This window comes from Tenrec ecaudatus, chromosome 8 (genome assembly GCF_050624435.1).
Source record: "Tenrec ecaudatus isolate mTenEca1 chromosome 8, mTenEca1.hap1, whole genome shotgun sequence".
Classification (NCBI taxonomy): Eukaryota; Metazoa; Chordata; class Mammalia; order Afrosoricida; family Tenrecidae; genus Tenrec; species Tenrec ecaudatus.
The window spans coordinates 134,130,733-134,153,290 of NC_134537.1; the positions used below are offsets into that span (position 1 = coordinate 134,130,733).

At 40.9% G+C, this 22,558-nt stretch overlaps 1 pseudogene; it reads left to right on the top strand.

Annotated features, from left to right (window-relative positions):
- The window catches only part of LOC142455541 (rho GTPase-activating protein 17-like), a 43,872-nt pseudogene that overhangs the window by 16,282 nt on the left and 5,032 nt on the right, over positions 1–22,558 (top strand).

The following is a 22,558-nucleotide window of genomic DNA, read 5'->3' on the forward strand; positions in this document are numbered from 1 at the left end:
TGACACAGTCAGTGGCTGCATCACTGTGCTCAAGGAGAGGAGCCACTGAGAGGATGGCACAGAGAGGCAGAGATGAAGACAGTAAATCAAACCACGCCGAGGCCTAGGCAATACGTGAATAATCTTCACCTCAGTTTTTGGAGAGACCGAAATTCCCTGAATTCAGACTTCCAGGTCCTCAAATCATATATGAAGCATGCATGCTTTTATAAATTTCCCAGTTTGTGATACTTTGTTTATGGAAGCCCTGGGAAACCAATACAGACACTGTTTAGGAAACTGTACACTTTTTTTATTGCTTAGCTTTTATTTCATAATCATAAACTTTACTCTGCTTTCCAGCTGGACTCAGGGGGAATAAGGAAAGTAGGAAACCCGAAGCCTGGAGTGAGAGCCCAAGAATTTTGCAGTGGCTGCAACGCTGGATCCAGCCGCAGGAACAGTGGTAAGGATGGCGCAGGAGCGCCCCCTGTTTTGCTCGGTTGAATGTAGCATCACTATAAGTAGGGAACCAACTGGACACCCCCTAACACCAGCAATAATGCTTCCTGTTGCAGTGTGGTTGGTACCAGACAACTTGCTTCAATATAGTTAACTAAATTGAAAAAAAATTTGATAAGGGAATTTATGTTTTTAATGTTAGAAGATTCAGGATATATTTTAAGGTAAAATGAGATAATTCTGACTTTCCATATCATGGTATTTTTTTGCAATTCCAAAAGAAAGCTCTGACTTCTTGTTCCTCGGGAAGTGTCACTGGCATTTGAGATGTTCTATTGCTGATAAACTAAAAAAGGCACATGTAACTCTATTGACATTGAATGGAAATTGTTACTTTGATAGCTTTAGTATGCATTCTATTTATTGAAAAAAATAACCTTAATACATTATTACAGGATTTAAAAAATTTATTTTATAAATGCCATTGAATTATATATCTTTATTTATGCTACCTCTCATTCTTCAGTTGGCATCATACTCATTGGTTGCTGATTATGCTTTCCCATGTAGAAAATGATCCACTCATTTAGCATGTAAGCATCCGTTCATTTTCATAAGATGCTGGCACACTCCTTGGCACCGGTTTTCACGTTACAGTTGTTAAGGCTAACCTACCACTGTCCTCACACCAAATCCCTAGCCTTTGTTAATTAAATATCTGACTTTATTGAAACACCCTAATAAATTTACTGCAGCCTTCCTAAAAGTCCATATTTTATTGTGTGTGTTAAAGAGCCACACATTGCTCACACGTGTCAGATGAATGACACTATACTGGATCGCAGGTGTGTTCTTTTAGAGCATAAGCTCCCAAGTTAATTCGGCCTAAAGTCGCCTTAGCAGAAAAATAATTATTCAAAAAAAAGAATTACTCCGTGAGTCCAACTCCAGCAATTAAACCATTTAGTCTGATAGCCCTTCATCCAGAAAAAAAGTAAAAGTATCTGCTTTTCAGCATGCCCCCCCCCCATCATTCCTTTGCTCCCCAGGGAGGCGAATCAATTGCTTCAGTTTCTGCAATATTCAGGCCCTCTACCAACTTTCAGATGATAAAATTATTTCCTCCATTGAATATTTACCTGCTAAAAGTTCCCTTTCTTAATTTGTAATCTTACTGTCTCCTCTTTCCTCCCATCTCAAAGAACTAGCTTGTACTCTTATTTAATTTTTTACAGTTAACACTTCTCCTGAGCCTCAATTTTTGTTTTTAATTACCATTACCTTGTGAGTCTTCAATTATCCTCCTCTTTTTCTTCAATCCTTGCTTACAAAAGATCTATTTCTGCTACTGGCAACAGGTCAAAGTCTCTTTTATCTAGAAGCAGCATCAACACCAATAGAAAAGAACCAATTAAGCACACAAAAATCAAATTAACAGGCAAACATGTGAAACTTTAACTTCGTCCTCTTTTAATTTCCTTTTCACTTTATTTCCCAAGCCACAGCAACCTAGTTTTAAAATGCTCTCATATTTTATTTAATTAAAAGAGGGAAAATATAATGGAGGTACTTGAAAAATAGTTGGTAGAAATGTGTGGAATTAAACTGCACTTAACACAAACAAAAATGCCAAGCCCCCTGCTCATAAATTGATGTTGACTCATCCTGATTCAACAGGACAGAGCTGCCTAGGGTTTCCATGGCTGTGAAATGGAAGGAAGTAGACTTCCGCACCCTTTTCCCCAGGAAAGGCTGCTGGATTCACTCTACCAGCCTTTTGATTAGCCACCAGCAAAAGAAGAAAGATAAGTAATTGAGAATCTGAGCCACCACCTCGGGAAACTGGAAAAAAAAAATGAAATTTCTTAAGAAGAAGAAGAAGAAAGCAGGAAGAAAATAATAAAAATTCTAAAGAAATTGGTGAAATTAAAAATAATGAGGGAAATCACAGGGGGAAAACTGCTTATTTGAAAGAAATCAATATAAAGACTAAAACTCTATGCAGGTGTGGTGAAGTGAAATTATCAATCCACACTCTGTGGGGGTGAAGGGTGGGAGAGATATGCAGGGCTCTCTCTCTGGGACTGGTACACTTGGCCATTCCACTGGAAAGAGTGAATCAATCAATAACTCCGCCCCCCCTCAACTCCTCCTCAGACCCATCAAGAAAGAGGGTATTATTCAGTTGGAATTGTTCCTTGTCCCAGTCATTTTGAGACCACACACACCCAAGAAAGTTGCTAAGCCATCAAAATTGATCAATTATTGAATTAGGTTCTGTGGTAGTTATATAATTTGTTGTCAATTTGAGAGGTTTGCAAGTGAAGGGGTAGAGTCTGATATAAGGAATAAGGCCTCTGTGTGGGCATGGCCTTCTCTGAGAATTCTGGAAACTCCTGTATTTTCCTCCTTGGAGGTGGCAGTCTCTCTCTCTCTCTCTCTCTCTCTCTCTCTCGCTCGCTCTCTCGCTCTCTCTGCTCACTCCGATGCTCTACTCCCCGACGGACAAGACACGTGGCACTACTACACTGTAGACCCGTGCCCTGGGAGCTGGAGGAACCACATGGAGCTCCCTGCCAGCACTGAGATGTGTCACCACCACTGGATCCACCAAACTTTGCACCCACTGGCCTGTGATCTTCCTGCATTCACTGTCATGCATGTGTTTTGCGAGTTGGAAGAGGACTTTATAGATTGGTATCGGACATATGGGCTAATATCAGACTTAGGGACTTGATCTTGACTGGGATGGGATGTTTTCTTAATGTACAATTACTGTTTAGATAAAGCTCTTTCTTGTATACATATGAGTTTCTATGGATTAGTTTCTCTAGTCTAACTAGAGAACTAACACAGAGTCTTCTGTAACTTATTTGTCATTCTCATCCCCATGTTAGATATTCAACTTATAAATTACCTGTTTCCATCAACCCAGGGTTCTGAGGAATAAAGCACATTCTTTGAACTGAAAAATCGTCATTATAGTTGGAATTTTGAGCCACTGTAGTCTAGGACAAGCAGTCAGAATTATATGAATATACACCAGCTCACAATATCAATCAACTTTCTAGTTTTGATAAGTCCGCCTTATTCAGCCAAGCAAAGTCAAATAGCAAGCAAATTCAAGAGCTCCCACACATCTCCCTGAATTGCAGACCAGTTGGCCCCTTCAAATCTTCTCGTCATTCATAGGCCTCTGAGGTCTAGGTAATGCCCATAGGTTCAGGAATCACACAACTATTTAAACTTCAGGACAGACAGCCCTTCCTCTCTTCTCTCATCTATAACCTCTAGAGGCCAGGGTACTAAGTACCAATGGAACATTTCCAAACGCCGTCTACCCCTTTATCACTGCATTTCCTCAATTTACGCTGCACAAATGGAGCCAGGTGATAACCACAGCAAGCAGACCAGGCTGTTTGATATTCCACTGCAATGATCACACAGAGCTTACAGATAATAGCCTTGGCTATGGTGGTTTATTGGGAAAGTTGGCAGGTTACTATAAGTCAGAATCAGAGCACATTACGTATGCAGTTGTTTGCTCACAGCAATGGCTTTTCTCAGCTAGGTCATAGCCATGTCTCTTCTGGTCTTCAACCTCTCAGTCACATAACTGTAAGTGATTCCAGTGTTTCAACAGCTTGTCAAAATATTTCAATTGATATTACATACATTTCTGAAGCCTTTTGGTTTTTGCTAATGTTTTCGATGTAGCATACACGTCTTCTTTAAGTACCACTAAGTCTTGTTTTATATATATGCTATCACTTGGAATGGTTGAATATCAAGTAGTTATTTTTGGTACAGTGACTATGTGTTCTTTTCATCTTTTGATGCTTCCTGTATCATCCAATATTTTACCAAAAGAATCTTTCAGTGTTGCCACTCAAGTTTTGATGTTTTTCTGCGGTTCTTTCCATTTAAGTTATGCTGAGTGTGTTCATCCATTTTGACCTTCTAACCCGAGGTCTCTACATATTTCATTGTAATAGTCTACTCTGTCTTCCCCAATTGTCTTTGGAAATTTTCTGTTCAGCCCTGTTTCCGTGTCATTTCTTCCACTTACCTACGATACTCCACAGCGAAAAGAGAGTCTTAGTCTCTTCAGATAGCCACGGTCACCTTTTATTTCCTTTATTTGTCTGTTTATTTTTAATCCTTTTATTGGGAGCGCATACAACTCATCACAATCCATCCATCCATCCATGTGTCAAGCACATTTGTGCATTTGTTGCCATCGTCGTTTTCAAAACATTTTCCTTTAAAAAAATTATTGGGGCTCCTACAATTCTTATCACGATCCACACATCAACTGAATCGGCATGTTTGTACATGTGTTGCCCTCATTCTTTTCTAGACACTTGCTCTCTATTGAGTCCTCGGTATCAGCTCCCCCCCCCCACGCCCTCATAACCCTCGATGGATTGTACATTGTTATTATTTTCATCTCTCACACTGACCACTGTCTCCCTTCTCCCATGTGTTCAGGTGTTCTTTCCCCTGCAGAGGGGTGTGTGGCTGCGTGTCGATCACTGCCATCGGTTCCCCCTTTCTTCCTTCCTCTCCCCCTCTTCCCCCTACCCTTCTGGTATCACTATTCCCACCCCTGTTCCTGGATTCTGTGTGTCGTGAGCTCCCATCTCTTTCTATACCTGTGCACATGTTCTAGTCTAGTGACTGAATTGAGAAGCAGCCTGGCGAACCAAGAAGGGAGCATCCTAGAACAGCTTCTGGAGCAAGGCAGAGCTACGAAGCCCCTGAGGAGCCCCCAAGGGGGCACTTCAGGCCAGGAGGGGCAGCTCCTGGACAGTCTTGAAGGCCAGTGAACACACCCAAGATTTCTGCTTATTTCTTCTCTCTCTTTTTCAATTTTTTCTTATTTCTTTATGATTTCCTTGTAAAAAAATCAGTTTGGGCTATGTCCTATTCGGTATACCTAACATTTGCTTTCTACTTGAGCCCTTGGTATCAGCTCCTCATTTTTTTCCCTCCCCATTTCCCTTCCTCATTCTCTTTCCTTTTTAATGACCCTTTGCTTCATATTGCATGATTTTGTATGTGTGTATGGTGGTAGTGGGTGATTTTTAGTCTCTGTAACTGTGGGAAAATCCATTTTTATTGTTCATCACCATAAACCTGGGGTATTTTTTATTGTGACATCATGAAGTAACAAAAAATCACTCATGGCCATAGAGTTCATTCATAATCATGGCAACTCTATAGGCCAGGGTAGAACTGATCCTGTGTATTTCCAAGACTGTAACTCTTTTTTTTTTAATTTGGATTTAATGCATAGAACATATCTTTCCATATTAAACCACATCAAGTAGAATTGTACAATTGCTACCATATTCAGTCCCCAGCCATTCTTTTCTGCATGGTCTCCTTGATATCGTCTCCCTTTTACCCCCAACACCTCCACTGTACCACCCCCTCCTGCTGAACCTCTTATTCTACCTGCTGTCTCTATAGGTTCATCAACCCTGGGTTTCACATCCTGAAAATGGAAAACCATATAGCACAGCTTCAAAAGGGTGGCCTCCATTGACTCAACACCTCTACTATGAGTGAATAGAAACCAGACCAAAACTACAGAAAATTTTGGAAATCAGATCAGGTCCAGCCTGCATCATAGGGGGAATCTACTGACCAAGTTGTAAGTAGTTGTGTCAGATTTATGCCTTTGATCTTCTGTACTCCTCTCTCCCAAGTATTCTGTTGAGTGCCCACTTTCCTCCCTTTCCTCACTCTCAGATAGGGGAGTTCTCTGGAGGCTTATTTCCTAGGTAGTTCCATAATAGAATCTTCAGCTCCCACTGTTATCCCTGGCCTTCTGCACATGGATTCCTACAATTTAGGCTGTGATACGGATCCCTCCTTTGACTTCGGATTATATGGATTCTAATTCTTTGGTGACTGATGATGCTGTGCTTGTTCCATGTGGACTTAGTTGACATCTCTCTTAGATGGCTGCTTGTTTGGAGACAAGCCTTTAAGGCTCCAGACACTATTTTACTCGATAGCTGATCACCAGCTAGGTTCTCCACCACATTTTGCTATAGCACCAGTATCTTCTGTGTTTCTTTCTTGAGGGTGAATATGTTCAGAGATTGATTATTGAAGCAATTGTATAATTATGGGGTTTTGTGTGTGTTTCTACATCATCTGTTATCTCCCTTCACCCACCTTTCTAATATTGTCCCCCTAAGGGTACGGGGTTATATATCCAACCTGTGATCAGTTCCTCCTTTCTCCCCTTTCCCCCCATCTATCCCATCCCCCCAGGGTATCACTACTCCCACTCCTGTTCCTGATGGGTTTATCTGTTCTGGATTCCCTGTGTTGAGTGCTCTTATCTGTACCAGTCTACATACTCCAGTCTAGCAGATTTTGTAAGGTAGAACTGAGGTCATGATAGTGGAGTGGAGGAAGCATTCGAGAACTAGAGGAATGCTGTGGGTTTGGCCAGTGCTATCCTGCACCCTTGCTGAATCTTCCCTTCCGTGTGACCCTCCTGTGAGGGTATGTCCAGTTGTCTACATATGGGTTTTGGATATTCTCTCTGACCCCCTCATTCACATTGATATAATTGTTTGGGATGTTTTGGTACCTGATACCTGATCCCATGTACACCTCACGGTGATCGTGTGTGTGCCTTTTCCATGTGGGCTTAGTTGCTTCCCTGCTAGATGGCTGCTTGTTTAATTCAAGCCTTTAAGGCCCCAGACACTATATCTTTTGATATCTGAGCACCATCTGCTTTCTTCTCCATATTTGCTTATGAACCCATTTTGTCTTCAGTGATCATGTCAGGAAGGTGAGCATCACAGAGCGTCAAGTTACTAGAACAAAATATTCTTGAGTTTAGGGAGGTCTTAAGTAGAGGCTCAAAGCTGTCTGTTGTCTCAATATTTAACATATAAATATATGTTCATAGACCTATATCCATATCATTATAAATCACTATATTTCCATATATTCATAGCTCTAAAAATAGCTTGTGCCCCCTAATTCTTTCCTCTATTTCCTTTTACTTTTCTCCGGTGCTACTAGTGTGTTCGACCTTCACTCACCTCTTAGTAATTCCTCTTGGATACACTGCACTTGATGAAGCCCCACTAGGTAGTCTACACCCTCCTTGCCATCAATTTTAGATCCCTGTTGATCCCTTTTCCCTGAATATATTGATTGCCCACTCCCTTTCCCCCGCCTCCACCTCTCTCATGCTCCCCCATTCCCACCAGCTATCGGTCATGTTGCTTTCCCATTGGGATTGTTTATCCTGACTACCTTATATTGATAGATATAGGGAAAAGAAAAAGAAAGGGGGGAAAACACCTAAAAATATTTCCAGGTCTGTCTGCTGGCCCTTGTGAATGTTTTCTAATCGGGTCTGGTGAGGTGCCAAGCCCTGCCCCCAGTCGGAAGTCTATTTTCAGGATTCCTTGGGCAGTTCGTTACTTTGCTCCCCTTGCTGCTCTGTTGTGCTCTCTTCCTATTTCTCCCCACTATGTGGGGTGAAGATCAGGCACACTTTCTGCACCGTGCCGCCAGTGTGATCCCATAACGTTGTGGGTCAGTGAGGGGACATTGTGACTCATGGTGGGGCTGGCCCGAGGAAACTGTGCATTGGCTTCTCTGAGCAGGGATGCCATCCTTGAGGCTTGGTGGGCCGTGATTAGGTTCTATTTCTCTCTCTCTCTCTCTCTCTCTCTGTTTGCCCCCAGGTGGTCTGGACAGACTCACCTCTCTCCCTGGGATATAACTCCAGTGTTCCTCTCTGTGTTACATTCTTCTGGGAGTGGTGGGCAGGGGGCAACATAGCTTGGCTTGGGTCCAGCCTGCATGTCCTCCCTATTGGTTTACTACTTCAGGTGAGTGTGTTGCCCTCAAGGCTTGGTGCTCAGGATGAAGTCTGGTCCCTGTCCCCCTTTCCTGTGGAGACATCAAAAATATCCTCCCCATGGGTGGATTAGTGCCCTTTGAAGGCCTTGGGTGGAGAAAATAGTTAATATTATTAACTGATCAAAATTCAAGATCCATCCCGAGGCACCTTGAAACAGAGACTTCATAAACTATTTTTCAAAAACAGTTATTGAAAACCCCATGGAGCACAGTTCTGCTCTTACGTGTGCACCAGGTAGGCTTGAAACTCCAGGAGTCAAAAATATGATAGAAACCGATGAACTTTTTCTTGTTATATATATGATTATCTGGCTCAGAACCTAGGACTGTAAATACTGATTCATTCTTTATTTTTATGTCTTTTAAAAACATTCATTGTAATTGTTTCTTTTAAACTTAATTTAAAGTTCAGTATTTCATAGAAAAAATACTAAATTTGTTTTAGTTATCGCTGTTGAAGTAATGAGATTTTCTTGCCATTTCTGTTACGTTTACAATTATTCCTCTTAGCTTCTACAGATAATCAGCTATCCTAACATTAAATTAATATGGTCTCCTCTTTTTATCAGTTTAAAGCATTTATTTATTTTTTATATAAACATAAAACAGAAATGTTAGGCATCCTAAAAATTCATATTTTAAAAATATACCAAAAACATAGGATCAGCTATATGTTGCTAGGTTTAATTCTTTAATTATGGAAATTTTATTGTTTAATTTATGCTAATTCTGAGTATTTTATTCTTTTATTTTTTGGTAAATAAATAAAAAGAACTATTCAACTCAAACCAACTAAATTTTGTTATATATCATGAAAGAAAAAATTAAAATAAATATTTGGAAAAAAGTTAAATCTCAAGATCATAGTAGAAGAAAAAAATACCACCGAATTACTGATAATATTCTAAAATTAAATGAGAGCAATTTAAACTAAGTTAATAAATAATAGCAGATAAAACATAAAAATGAAAATTTCTAGTGAGTGAAATATTTTATAAAAATAAGTCTAGACAATGTGTAATTCCTAAAGACATATAATTTTACTTAGATATAATCTGTCAACATTTATTTAACATGTGTGCCTTAATAATATTTCTTGATATCTCTAGAGTATATATTTTCTAGCAGGTACTTCTATCCTAGATTTAGAGATTGATCCTGATAAAGGGTTTTCATGAAAGTGCAACTAAAGAGAAACAAACTCACGGTCCTTGAGTTGATGCCAAGTCATAACAACCCTGTAGCGCAGGGTAGAAAATTACCCCTGTGAATTTCCAACACTGTAACTCTTTATTGGAGTAGAAAGTCCCATCTTTTCCCTGAGGTGCCGGCTAGTGGTTTTGAACAGCTGACCTTTTAGATTGCAACCCAACTCATAACTACTACTCCACCAAGGCTTCTATTAATATGTACAATTATGATCTTATAAAGAAGGGAAAGTACGGGAATGCAAAGTGATAGAAAACTGAAATTTATTGCTTCTAGAGGAGCAAAAATTCAGCCACAACTTTTCAAGCTTTCTTTTTTTTTTACTTTTCAAGCTTTCTAACAACTAAATCAGTGTTGAGATTATTCACCGCATTTCTAAATGATATGCATCTTTTGAGCCCAGAACATGTTTTAGTAGCATATAGCAAAATGTATTCCTGCAGAGAAATTGGTGGGGGGGGGTGCCCCAGTTTAGTAAGCATAAAGCATTATCCTTTATTTCCCCAGAGACCCTTGCTTACATACCAACATTACATACCTAGAGAATTCTTCTCTCTCTTCCCGTTAGAAGACGTGGGTACAGGCCGCAGTCAAGACTAATTTTCTTCTCTCTCCAGAGGAAGGAATAGGCAGATCACCACCATGTTACCGACAGTCAGGCGGCTAATTTGGGGAATCCCCTCTTGTGATGTGCCTGCTCCTTCGTAATCACTGCTAGCTCTCACCATATTGCTTTGTGAGAAGTGGGGCATACTAAACACAGGCTGGGGTTATTCTGATGGTTGTTTTTGCTGGGAGCCATACCAATTTACTTTTCTGCACCGCAGGCCTCAGCCCTTTGAGATACATAAACTGGGCAGGTGAACTTATTACAAATAGGATTAAATTTCAGACCCTGTGCAATTTTAAACTTACTGATTTATTCATATATTTTCCTTTGTTCCAGCAATACTCCAGAAGGGACCCCCTCAGAGTCTATTAGTACTGTTAAAGCTTTGATTTTTCCCTAAGAAAAGGTCCACCACACAAATGGAACAGAACTAGCATACAAAAATTGGGTAGGCAAATTATTTTCATTCAAGAAATCCACACTTATCCTTTCCTTTTTCTAGGGACAAACAACATTGGTGAGAATAACAATTCTGCTGTAAGTAAGGGGGCTGTGAGGCAGGGGGAACTCATCACAGTAGCAACGATGCAGAAGCACGCGCACACACGCATATAACGATGCAGAAGCACGCGCACACACGCATATAACGATGCAGAAGCACGCGCACACACGCAAATAACGATGCAGAAGCACGCGCACACGTGCATATAACGATGCAGAAGCACGCGCACACGTGCAAATAACAATGCAGAAGCACGCGCACACACGCATATAACGATGCAGAAGCACGCGCTCACACGCATATAACAATGCAGAAGCACGAGCACATGTGCAAATAACAATGCAGAAGCACGCGCACACACGCATATAACGATGCAGAAGAACGCGCACACACGCATATAACAATGCAGAAGCACGCGCACACACGCATATAACAATGCAGAAGCACGCGCACACACGCATATAACGATGCAGAAGTACGCGCACACGTGCAAATAACAATGCAGAAGCACGCGCACACGTGCATATACAAATGCAGGTGGTGACACAGTTTGCTTTCAACGAGCAACCTAAAAAAAATCAAAGGTAAAAAAAACACAACCACAGAACAAAACAAAAACATTGCTGTCTTACTGTCATTTCCAATTCATAGTGCCCCAATAAGACAGCAGGGGACTGTGCCTCAAGGCTAAAATATTGATGGAAGCAGAAGCAGTCTATCAGTACTTTCTCACACAGAGCATGCTAACGACTCAATTAGGAGCCAAACTCTTTAACCGCCCCACTCCCAGGACTCCCTTAATTGATATCTATCTATCTATTTATCTATCTATCTATCTATCTATCTCTATCATCTATCTATATATACTTATATATATGCTTACATAGATAGATAGATAGATAGAGAGAGAGAGAGAGAGAGAGAGAGAGAGAGAGAGAGAGAGAGAGAGATTGACATTCTTGTGTGTATGTATATGTCTTGCCTAGCAGTCTATCATACTGTGAAAGTTGGCAAGTTTCGGTGATGTCGGAAGCTATGCCTCTGAAAACCCAGTTGGCCATCCACGACGACTAGGTCTCAGCAGAGCTTGCAGAATGGGAAGAAGGGATCGGCTGCTCACGTCTGAGCGATCAGAACGCTGTCAGAGTAAGGGTTCAAAGATGAGCCCCTCAGAGTGGCAATTCCTTAAAATACAACTGAGACTCGTTCAATGTAGAATTGATTTGAATAACTTGGATGGAGCAACGTTTTCTGGGCCTTCATATAATGATGGAGCATATATCAAAATAAGATGAAACAGCTTCAAACGTCTACTAATGAAAAATTGGAAGATATGAAGTATAAATCTAGAGAGATTGGAAATATTAAAAATAGAACAGATAATGATCACTGTCCTAGGTATTACTGAGCTGAAGTTGTCTACTCTTGACCAATTTTTAATAGAACTGTCACATGGTTTACTGTGCTGGGAAGGAAACAACTCAAACAAAATGGTATCATATTCATTGTCAAAAAGAACATTTCAAGATCTATGCTCAAGAACAGTGCTGACTGTAATAACACAACAACTGTACACCTGCAAGGAGTTACATGAACACAATTACTACTCAAACTTACACACCAAGCACCGATCCTTTGACAGAAAATATTCAGTCTGAAAATGACCCAACACACAATCAAAAATGTTGCAACAAGCGGATGCAACATCGGAAGTGCTTAGAAGTCTATGCCAAAAAACACCGAAAGACAGCCATCTGGCCAACCAGGAGGAACCAATCAAAAGTAAACTCACTTCCACGTCAGTTCTGACTTCTAATTATTATGTCGGGTGGAGTGGAACTGACCCTGTGAGTGTCTGAGACTGTCCAGTGATTCAGGAAACAGAAAGTTTAATTTTTTGCCTGTAAAATGGTTGATGCATTTGAACTAATGACCTGGCTGTTGGAAGTTCGATGCATAACCCATTAAGCATGAAGGCTCCATAAGTACATGGAATATATCCATATCTCTGCTCATACAAAGTAAAGGCAACCCAATAGAATGAGTTACATTATCAAACAATGTAATTTTACATGCAAATAAAATTGTATTGAAGATCATTCAAAAAGGCAGCAACAGTACATTGACAAGGTGTTGCCAGAAGTTTAAACTATTCAGAACATGGTACCAGTAATATCACTGATGACATCAGATTCACCTTAGGTGAAAATAGAGAATAACAGTGTTATTGACGGTGGAAAGCTATTTGATTGTGCAGATCATAACAAGGAAAAAGAATGGGGACCTTGCAAAGACTGGAAATTCCAGAACAGGTAATTATGGTCATATGAGACCAGGACAAGTTCCACAAACAGTCATTCCAACAGAATAACAGAATGCTGCATGCTTTAAAATCAGGAAAGATATGCGTTAAGGCTATATTCTTTAAGGATGCTTATTCATTATGCATGTTGTGCAAGTAGAAGAAAGTAGAAGACATCAACAGATATCAAATTAGCAGACAATACCAAAGATATTTCACTACCAACTTCCAAGGTTAGGAGCTTTCTAAATAGTTAATTTTGTTTCTGTGGATAATTTCAACTACCCACTTCAACAGCTTGGATAACAGTTAGCTAGACACATTTTCTCTTAAATTTACTTCCCCAGGATTATTTTCAACTATCCTATATTCTCCAAATTTTATTTTATCTTTACTGGCTAGCAATAAGTGCAAAGCAGCTTTCACTTAGGAAACAAATGTGTACGCAGATACTGACTCCGGGTTGTTCTTTGGTATAATGAGGTTGACTAACCTTTGGTGCCTGGATTCATTAGAAAAGCACTTACAGATTTTATTTTTAATTCACAGTACGTGTTGTGTTTTACACTGTGGCTCGATGATGGTGAAATTGTCTAGGACCCATGGAGCGATCACGCAAAAGCACTGAAATTGAAATGAACAATGGGTAAAATGTTGGACGGGCTCAAGGAAGTCAACATTAAAAACTAGAAATGAAGCTGCACACAGATGCAAGAGTCACAATAGTGAGAAATTTTACTTGTCATTTTCTGTATCACTGAGACTTGTTGCTAAGCAGCGAGGTCTAGAACTTTATCAACAAAGGAGAGGAAATGTAACTTTCTCTTGGCCATGAGAGATATCAAATAAAAAACCTTGTTAAAAAAATAGGCAGTGACTGAGGCAATGGCTAGAAAGAATCATGGAAACCATTAATTCTTTTACAGGTAAGTCTGACTGAAAAGGAAAGAAATGGTAAGTATTTTTTCATGTGTGTACACAATCCTGAATTCCCTGTTACAAAAACACAGATTTTGTTGATAATGCATAACTTTTAATGTTTTAAACTTTCTTGTACTTAAAATTGTTGAGATTTACTAAAGCGACCTTCAGTGATTCACAGTTGAGAAAACACTGAATAAGAATGGGCAAATGGTAATTATAGTACAGATTTTTATGTTTTTGATGGAACTGTGAGGAACAGGACATCTATGAGAGAATGTAGCAGTCTGCCAGAATATTCAGAAATATGTGTATTCGTAGAGAACATGGGTTTTTATTGGCACTCTAGCACATCAGTAAGTACACTGTGATATTCCGGCAGTGTATGTGGCTTCTGCTGTTTGTTCTTAGGTGTCATTGAGTCAGTGAGGAGGACTCGGTGACCAATGTACAACAGAGCAAAACACTGCATCAACCTTACAAGTGATCGAATGAGCTCGTTGTTGCAGCCACTACGTCAATCCACCTCAATGAAGGTATCAATGTTTTCACTGACCTGTTTTGCCAAGTATGATGTTCTTCTTTATCTCTTCTAGAACATACCCCAAATACTTGAAACAATTTCACCATCTTCACCTCTAAAGAGCATACTGGTTTCTAGACAAAAAAAAAATGTTTGTTGGTTAGTTATCTGGGAACCCATAGTACATTTAATAATCTTTGCCAACTACAATTAAAAGGCATAAATTCTTTAATCTCCCTTAGTCTAACCTTCATCTTTCTTAGTCTTATTTCTGTATTCATATGAGGTCATTGAATACACCTTGGCTTAAGTAAAGCACATGTTAGGCTTAAAGTTACAGTTCTAGTCATGCGATCTGATAGAGTATAACTGCTTTCTGAGATCAGAAACTGTTATGGGGATAGGCAGCTTCATCTTTCTCCCTCAGAGTGGGGGTGGGTTGGAACCTCCTACTTGTACTGCAATGCCTAGCCCACAGAATCACCAGAGGCATGAGACAGTCACTGATGGTGAGCTTTTACGATTCCGCATGCTGCTCACCAAACTAGGATGTAGAGTATTTTCAATACGCACTATGTCATGCCAATTAATCTGGCGCTCCCCTTAGACTGATTCATTCACCTGACCCTTCTCATTTTGGGGAACTGTTAAAAAAGAACTTCTTTCTGTATGTATACTTTTTCTTGACATTTTATTTTAATAGTCTCATATGCATTTGTTCTTTTTTATCGACTCTTTTTCTCTCAGTATAATATCCTCTACATGAATCTATGCTGTGAGGTGTTTCATAGATTCATCAATACTTTTCTATAGTTTATTGTTGGGTCCCAACACATATGCTACTACCGAATGGCAAACTCTAAGGTCCCTATCAATAAGGAGGACAAAGTTCCTTTGGCTCAAATGTGTTTGGAGTTTTACCTATTATCACCTTTTCTCTAGTTGTAGTCAAATGTACATTTCTATTTGACGTGATTGAACTATGGAATTACTTGATATATGTATTCATTTCAATTAATAAAAATATATACATATTTATATTAGCTTTTCAATAATATGGTATATCTCACAATCTCATTCATACAAACTACACTACACAAAACTTAGCAAAAAAAGTAAAATCAAGGAAAGGCACAGGAATTAAATAGTTTGTTCAACAATATAAATGACAACTATATACAGAGACCTCACCAGAAGGAATACAAAGAAGTTAGAGTGACTGTATCTGTGGAAAGATAATGGAGAAGACGAATATCATCAGCTTAAACAAGGCCTGGCTCTTCTTTACATTGAGTTGTAATCTATTCTGAAGACTGCAATCCTTGTTCTTCATCAACAAGTGCTTCAAGTCCTTACTTTCAACCAGCAAGATTGTATCATTGCATATTGCACATTGATAATAACCCTTCCTCCCATACTGATGCCTGTTTCTTCTTCCTACAATCCAGCTTCTCTAATTATTTGATTAGCATACACATTTTATAAGTCTGCTGAAAAGGTACAACCCTGACATAAACTTTTCATGATTTTAAACCATGTGTTATTCCCTTGTTCTTTTTGTACAACCGCCTCTTGGTCCATGTACAAGTTCAACATAAGGACAATTAAGTCATCTGGAATTCCCATTCTCAAGGCTATTCATAATTGGGGTCAACACAGTCAAATGCCTTGGCATAGTCAACAAGATACGAGTAAACATTTTTCTGGTAATCTACTGTCAAGCAAGATCTATTTGATATCAGCAGTGATAGACAGTGTTCCATGTCCTCTTATGAATCTGGCCGGAACCTCTGTCAGTTCCCTTCCAATATAGTGCTGGCTCTATTGTAGAGAGGCAGCAAAAGGTGGAAGACTGTCAATAAAAAGGATCGACACAGTGCCTCCTAGATGGGCTCGAACATAGGAACAACTGTGAAGATGCACAGGACATGGCAGTGCTTCATTCTCTTATACATAGGGTCACTGAGTCGAAACCGACGGCATGACACCTCAGGGCAACATTTAGATATTGCCATTCAATATCTTTACTCTTACTTCATTGTAAATAAAATTATTAAAATATATTTTGTACCTTATCTGATAGTGTCAATTTGATTCAACTCCCCCCCCCCCAAGAAAAACATGACTTAGAAAATGAAATATATGAGGTATATCCTATTCTCTTATGTTTAGCAGTATTTTAACACTTACATTTTGGTATTTTTTTCTCCTGGAAGTCCTGGTTTCCTGCTCTTATTTGTCTCTCTATTTTCAGTCTTCTTAATCTTTCTTACTATCAACAAAGTCTTTTGCTGTTACTTTGTATATGAAAATCTTTATTTCCACTTAACTCCTGAAGGAAAGATTCACTTTGATCTCAGACAGCAGTTCGCAACCTGTGGGTTGCTACCCCTTTGGGGGTCAAAAGATTCTTTCCCAGGAGTTGTCTGATTCATAACAGTAGAAAATGACAGTTATTGAGTTGCAATGAAAATCATTTTATGGTTGGGAAGTCACCACAACATGAGGAACTGTACTATAGGGCCGCCGCATTAGGAAGGGTGAGAACCACTGATCTAGGATATGTGATTGACCTTTCATTTCATTCCGCACCAGAAAAATGTTTCAACATAGTTTATCCTGGTTTCCTAGATTCCCGATAAGAAATCATGGGGTTGGACTTGGCATTCTTCTGGAGATAAGGCATTGTTTTTCTCAGAGTTTAATTAAGATTAGTTTCTTTATGCTTCATTGTTACGAATGTAACCAGGGTTGTGCCATGTTGTAGCTTCCTACGTTTGGCCTATGCAAGACTCGATAGCTTTATGTATTTCATCAAAGTATGTTAGCTTATGTATTTCATCAAATTTGGAAAGATTTCAGTCATTTTTTGAATACTCTTTAAGTCCAGTATGCTTTCTCCTCTACCTTTATCCAAAGATAGGAATACAATTTTAGATGTTTTATCACAGTCTCATAGGCCAGGTGTTTATGAACGTTTGATTTTCAGTCTGTTTTCTTTCTTTTCTTTAGTTTGAGCAAAATACATTGATCTATCTGCAAGTTCATCAATTCTATTTTGGTCATCACCACTCTAAAACTGAGCAAACCTATTGTAATATATATAATTTTGTAATTCATATTTGCTTATTTTAGAATTTATACTTTTCCGAGATTTTCTATTTTTTGCATTTGTGTCCAAATAATTTGTGATTGCATATATGTGTCTTTTCATTTGCTTATTTGTCTCCAGATGGTTGCTCAGTTCTTCCCAGGTAATTCCAAAACCTTATTCATTATTAATTCATAATTGATTCATAATTTTTATCAAAATAATGTTTTTTTTAGTATTTAGTATGTCAAATGATTTTGTATTATATTGCAAACATTTGTTTGTGCTAAATAAGACAAAACTCAGAAAACTCTGGACCCTACTCAAATCTCCCATTTAGTTTATGTCCACACTATTCATGTGCAGAGACTATATGCTTGATATCTATTGTTGCTTGAGTCCAAATAAAGTTTATGTTCAGAGTTCAGTTTTTAAGGCCTGTGGATCACCCCCCCCATAATAGTCAGCTCTTCTGGGTTCCTCCTTTTTCATGGAAACTTACACACATTTGTAGCTTAGAAGTTTTATCAGCTTCCTTACTCCCAATAGAATTTGTAGGGTCTGACATTTTCTACCATTTCACACTCTATTTGTCCTTTCCAGTTCACAGGGCAAAAGTAAAAGGATCAATGGTAAAAGAAATCATAAGTTTCAGAAACGTTCTAGGTCACCCATGGATTTCATTGAGGTTAATGCTGTTCGACAAACTCCAGAACCTCACATTTTTTCAAAGTAATATTTTCTCTATTTTGGTATAGTCTGGAAAAGGGTGAGAATCAATGACCTTATGTCTCCTAGTTTCCATTGAAAGGATTTGTGAGGCACATTTGTAATCTCTTCAAAAGTCTCTGAAATTAAAAATTTTTTCCTGAAGTTTAGCAAAAGTTCTTACAGCAACACTTGGCTGGTAAGAGGTAATTTTAAGGTAACATTATTATGGGAGGATCTTGTGAGGGTCAACATTAATTATAAGAATGTGATTAGAACTCATTTCTAATGCAAAGGTGTGAAAGCTTCCTCCACCCCAGAAACCTGGACTACTGACCCATAACCACCACCACCACCCACCAGGGTCTAAGAGGCAGGTCAGAAGCAGCTGGTAAAGGCCATGGGATCACGTGTCAGCATGCTGGGTACTGTTTATTGGAAGATGTCCCGTGGTTACCACCTCAAAATGTCTTTGGTGATAATGTGCTTTCTGTGGCCACATTTGGTGGCATGCCCTAAACGGGAAGCCTAGTCTAGCAGGAGCTGATGGGTGAGGGTTAATGACTGGAAACAGGAACCCTTATAGCCAGTATGGACTGGGCTACATACCATAATATTTGTAACCCCAACTGCTGTTAAAGTTACAGGATACACCTGATAGAACGGTAAGATAGCAAGAAGCAGGGACCAGGGGGTGTCCCTTTCCATTTCTGAAGAACCTCTACCAGAGGCTGCTGTGATGAACCAGGCAGGTGGGCTTAATTCAGCAATGGGGTCAACCAATACCTTTGACCATGCCTCCCAGCCAATGGCCCCAAATATTGGGAACATGAGATCGCCAGGCCTTTCTTTTTCATCTTCTTCTCCCTTCCACTGAGCTGTGCCATGGTCTCTCTGGCCTCAGGCTACCATGTGTGGGTGTGTAGTCTCATGAAGGTACCGGTGTTCAATGACTGTAAAACCTGAAACTTCTCCCATCCTTTATAAAAACTCACTTGGATCACAAACCAGGCTTTGACATGAATTCCTTCTGGTGTAAGAAGCCAAGACCAAGGTATTTTCCACCCGAAAAACCTAACTTTGTGGTGCCGTGGCTCGGGTATATGTAGCTTTTGGACTCCATCTCAAGGTAAGCGCCTTCCAGACTGTCATCTCACTACCCTCGGGAGACTGAGGAAACAGCTGCTCAGTTGAACTTTAAAAACTGTACAGCTCATGGTTAGAAAGGACACCAGCCTGGATGTTTCCTGCAAACACATGGCTGCGATGTCCCTGGGACCTGATATGGGGCCACATGTAATGTATAGCGAGAGTTCTATCCCCTCGTGTCTGTCCTTCTATCCGTGTTTCCTGTTTGTAGGTGAGGTTGAGAGTCTACCTTTCTGTGCTTCCGGGGGCTTGCATGTTTTCCCCAGCCTTGCTTCCTAAGATGTGAACCCCAAACACTGCAGCCTGCAGTGTGGGAGTTTTGGTCCCCGCAAACTTGTGATTCTCAGTGGTCTACTTTGTGTCCAAGCCAATAAGATGGACACACAGGCACGTTGGTCTGTTGGTCTCCTTTGGTCTCAGCAGATGTCTGGTTCCCATTGCTTGTTCCCCATAACTCTCGACTTAGGCTGCACTCAACACCTGCCATTTTCCCGACCACGTGACTCTCTACTCCCAAGCAAGGTGACACCACCCGGTGTCCACCACCATTTTTGTTGTGAGACAGCTGAGCATGGGACACTGGACAAGATGGTGCCCAGCACTCCAACCTCATGGGAGCAGTACTTAGTGGGCTGGCCTGCTCCAATCCCCGGGACACTAGCCCTGCATAATCTCTCTATGGTTGGAAACCCCCTTCTTCCTTCCATTCCCTTCGTTTTCTGTTTTTCCAAACAAGCTGCTTGGTCCTGTTTGGTGTTTGCTTTAGCATCTTGCCAGTATGTGGATTTTTTTTTCTTTCTACCAGCTAGTTCTCCTTTGCTGAAGCCTCATCCAAAAGCATTCTAAAGCCAGGCCCCTGAGTAACTGTTAACTTTTGTCTCCAAAGGCTTTTCAGCAATATCACCTTCAGCACATTCCTGGTACAGGTCTGCTGTGAGAATATGTGCCCTGCCAAGGATCTCAATTTCCCTAGAATGTTCCCCGAGCCAAGTGACGGGTCTCTACTCCCCTTCAAAGGTTTGGAAGATCACTCATGCCAGCAGTTGCCTTTGAAGGTTATTGGGGCCACTCCAAGCAGTGGCCCACCTAGCTTGCTGCCTAGAAAATTGTCGGACCTAGTTTGCCGGCAAAGACTGGATCCCTGACCCCCTCCCTCAAACAGGGGCACCTGGTGAGGCTCAGGTCCCACAGAGAACAAATGTGGTTCATACCGGAACCCCAGTTAGAATCTTGGGGCACTAGGCTCTCTTAACTTCATACTGATTGTATTTTCTAGATGGGGATTGGTGAATTGGTGCTGAAGGGAACCCTACTTCTGTGTATCTTGCCTAATTCAGATAGATTTGCTCACAGACAAGGGAGGAACAGAGACCAATTTCATTTTGCAATTCCATATGGCTGAAGTACATTCTAGGTGACAGGGAATCCTGGCCAAAGAACAGCACACTTTCCCTTCTCACCCTAATTCAGCTAGAACATTTCTGCAAATGGATGGGAAAGTGGGAGGAATTCCCTTATTGAAGCCCTTTTTCTTTTGAGAAACAGTAAAAGACCTTCATTCCCAATGTACCCAGGACCCCCTAAGGGGCTCTGAAGCTGAAGGCTACTATACTCCCAGCCTCGACACATCACTTCAGACCCTGAACCTGGAGAGCAGTGGTTCTCAGCCTGTGGGCCACGACTCCTTTGGGGGTTGAACAACCCTTTCACAGGGGACGCCTGATTCATAACAGTAGCAAAATAACAGTTTTGAAGTAGCAACGGAAGTAATTTTATGGTTGGGGGTCACCACAACATGAGGAACTGCATTAAAGGGTCGCGGCATGGGGAAGGTTGAGAACCACTGCTGTAGAGACTGGGGAAACAGGTAAACCAGCCAATGTTCTACCTTTAGTAGAGACAGCTGGAAGTTTGGTCCCCAGGCAATTCCCAGGCCTTTCATCCTAATTGAACTCAGGCAGATTAAAAATGACCTGGGCAGTTACTCTGACAAATCTGAACAGTACCTTCCAGCTCCTCACCTTAGCCTATGATTTCACTTGGAAGCGTGTAATGGTCACATTGGGACAGACTGTGACAGACTTTGAGAAAGAACGAACCTCAAAGGTGCTAGGAAGTTTGCAAAGAGTTTCCAAGTGATGAATGGTAAGTACACAATGGGAGAAACAGTTGTTCTTATTACTGACCCTGTTGAGATTATCATGATCTCAAGGATGGGTGGGCATGGGGACATTTTGTGGTCTGTATCACAAGTGGATGAAGTCAGGCAGCCAAAAGGCCATTAATTATGCCACAGTGACAGCTATTCTCCAGGGGCCTGAGGAAAGCTCCGTGGCTTCTCAGAGCGGCTAAAAGAGGCCCTGGGGAATCACACTGCTGTAGACATAGATTTCTATTAAGGGCAAGCCTTGCTCAGGGACACATTCCTCACACAGGCTGCACCAGACATTCCAAAAAAGCTCCAGAAGTTAGTGCAGAAGCCTGAAGGAGTTACCCTAGAAGAGATGGGCACTAGTGCCAAGGCTATCTTTTACACTAGGGAACAGGAGGGGGAGGAGCAGGCTCAGGAGAAGGAGGGAAGAAAGGACATCAGACATGCCCAGGCACTGGTCACACTTGCTAACCACTGCCCATCAACTGCCTCCCAGGTTTCCCAGATCTGTGAATAAAATGCCATGTGCTATGTGTGTCCTGGGCCTGGGCACTGGGCACAGAACAGCCCTAAACAGAATAGCTCCCTCCACCCCAAGTCCATGCTACTACTTTGAACAAACGGGCCACTGAGAAGCCCTCTGTCTTGTGGCAAATAACCAGGAGGGGAGGTGCCCACAGGCCAGTGGGCAGCTGCTCATTGAATATTGGTCCAGCCTGGCCAGGGATTCAGCCGGGGACAGCTGTTATGGGTCTGACACCTAAGGTGAGCAATCAATGTGACAGGAAGGTCAGTACATTTTAACCTAGATCCTAGGGCTGCCTGTCTGTCCTTACCTTCTTTCCTGGACCCCGGACACCATTCATGGGTGAAACCGTGGAAACCATTGCACCCAGACTCTTCAGAAGCAGAGCACACAGACCAGCACCCCTGAGACCTGTTGGGGTGTTTCACTGCTACACCAAGACAGATAAGTGCTCCACAGAAAAGGCTACCTCAGACCCATCAGTCTTGCTCAGACCCATCAGTCTTCCTCAGACCC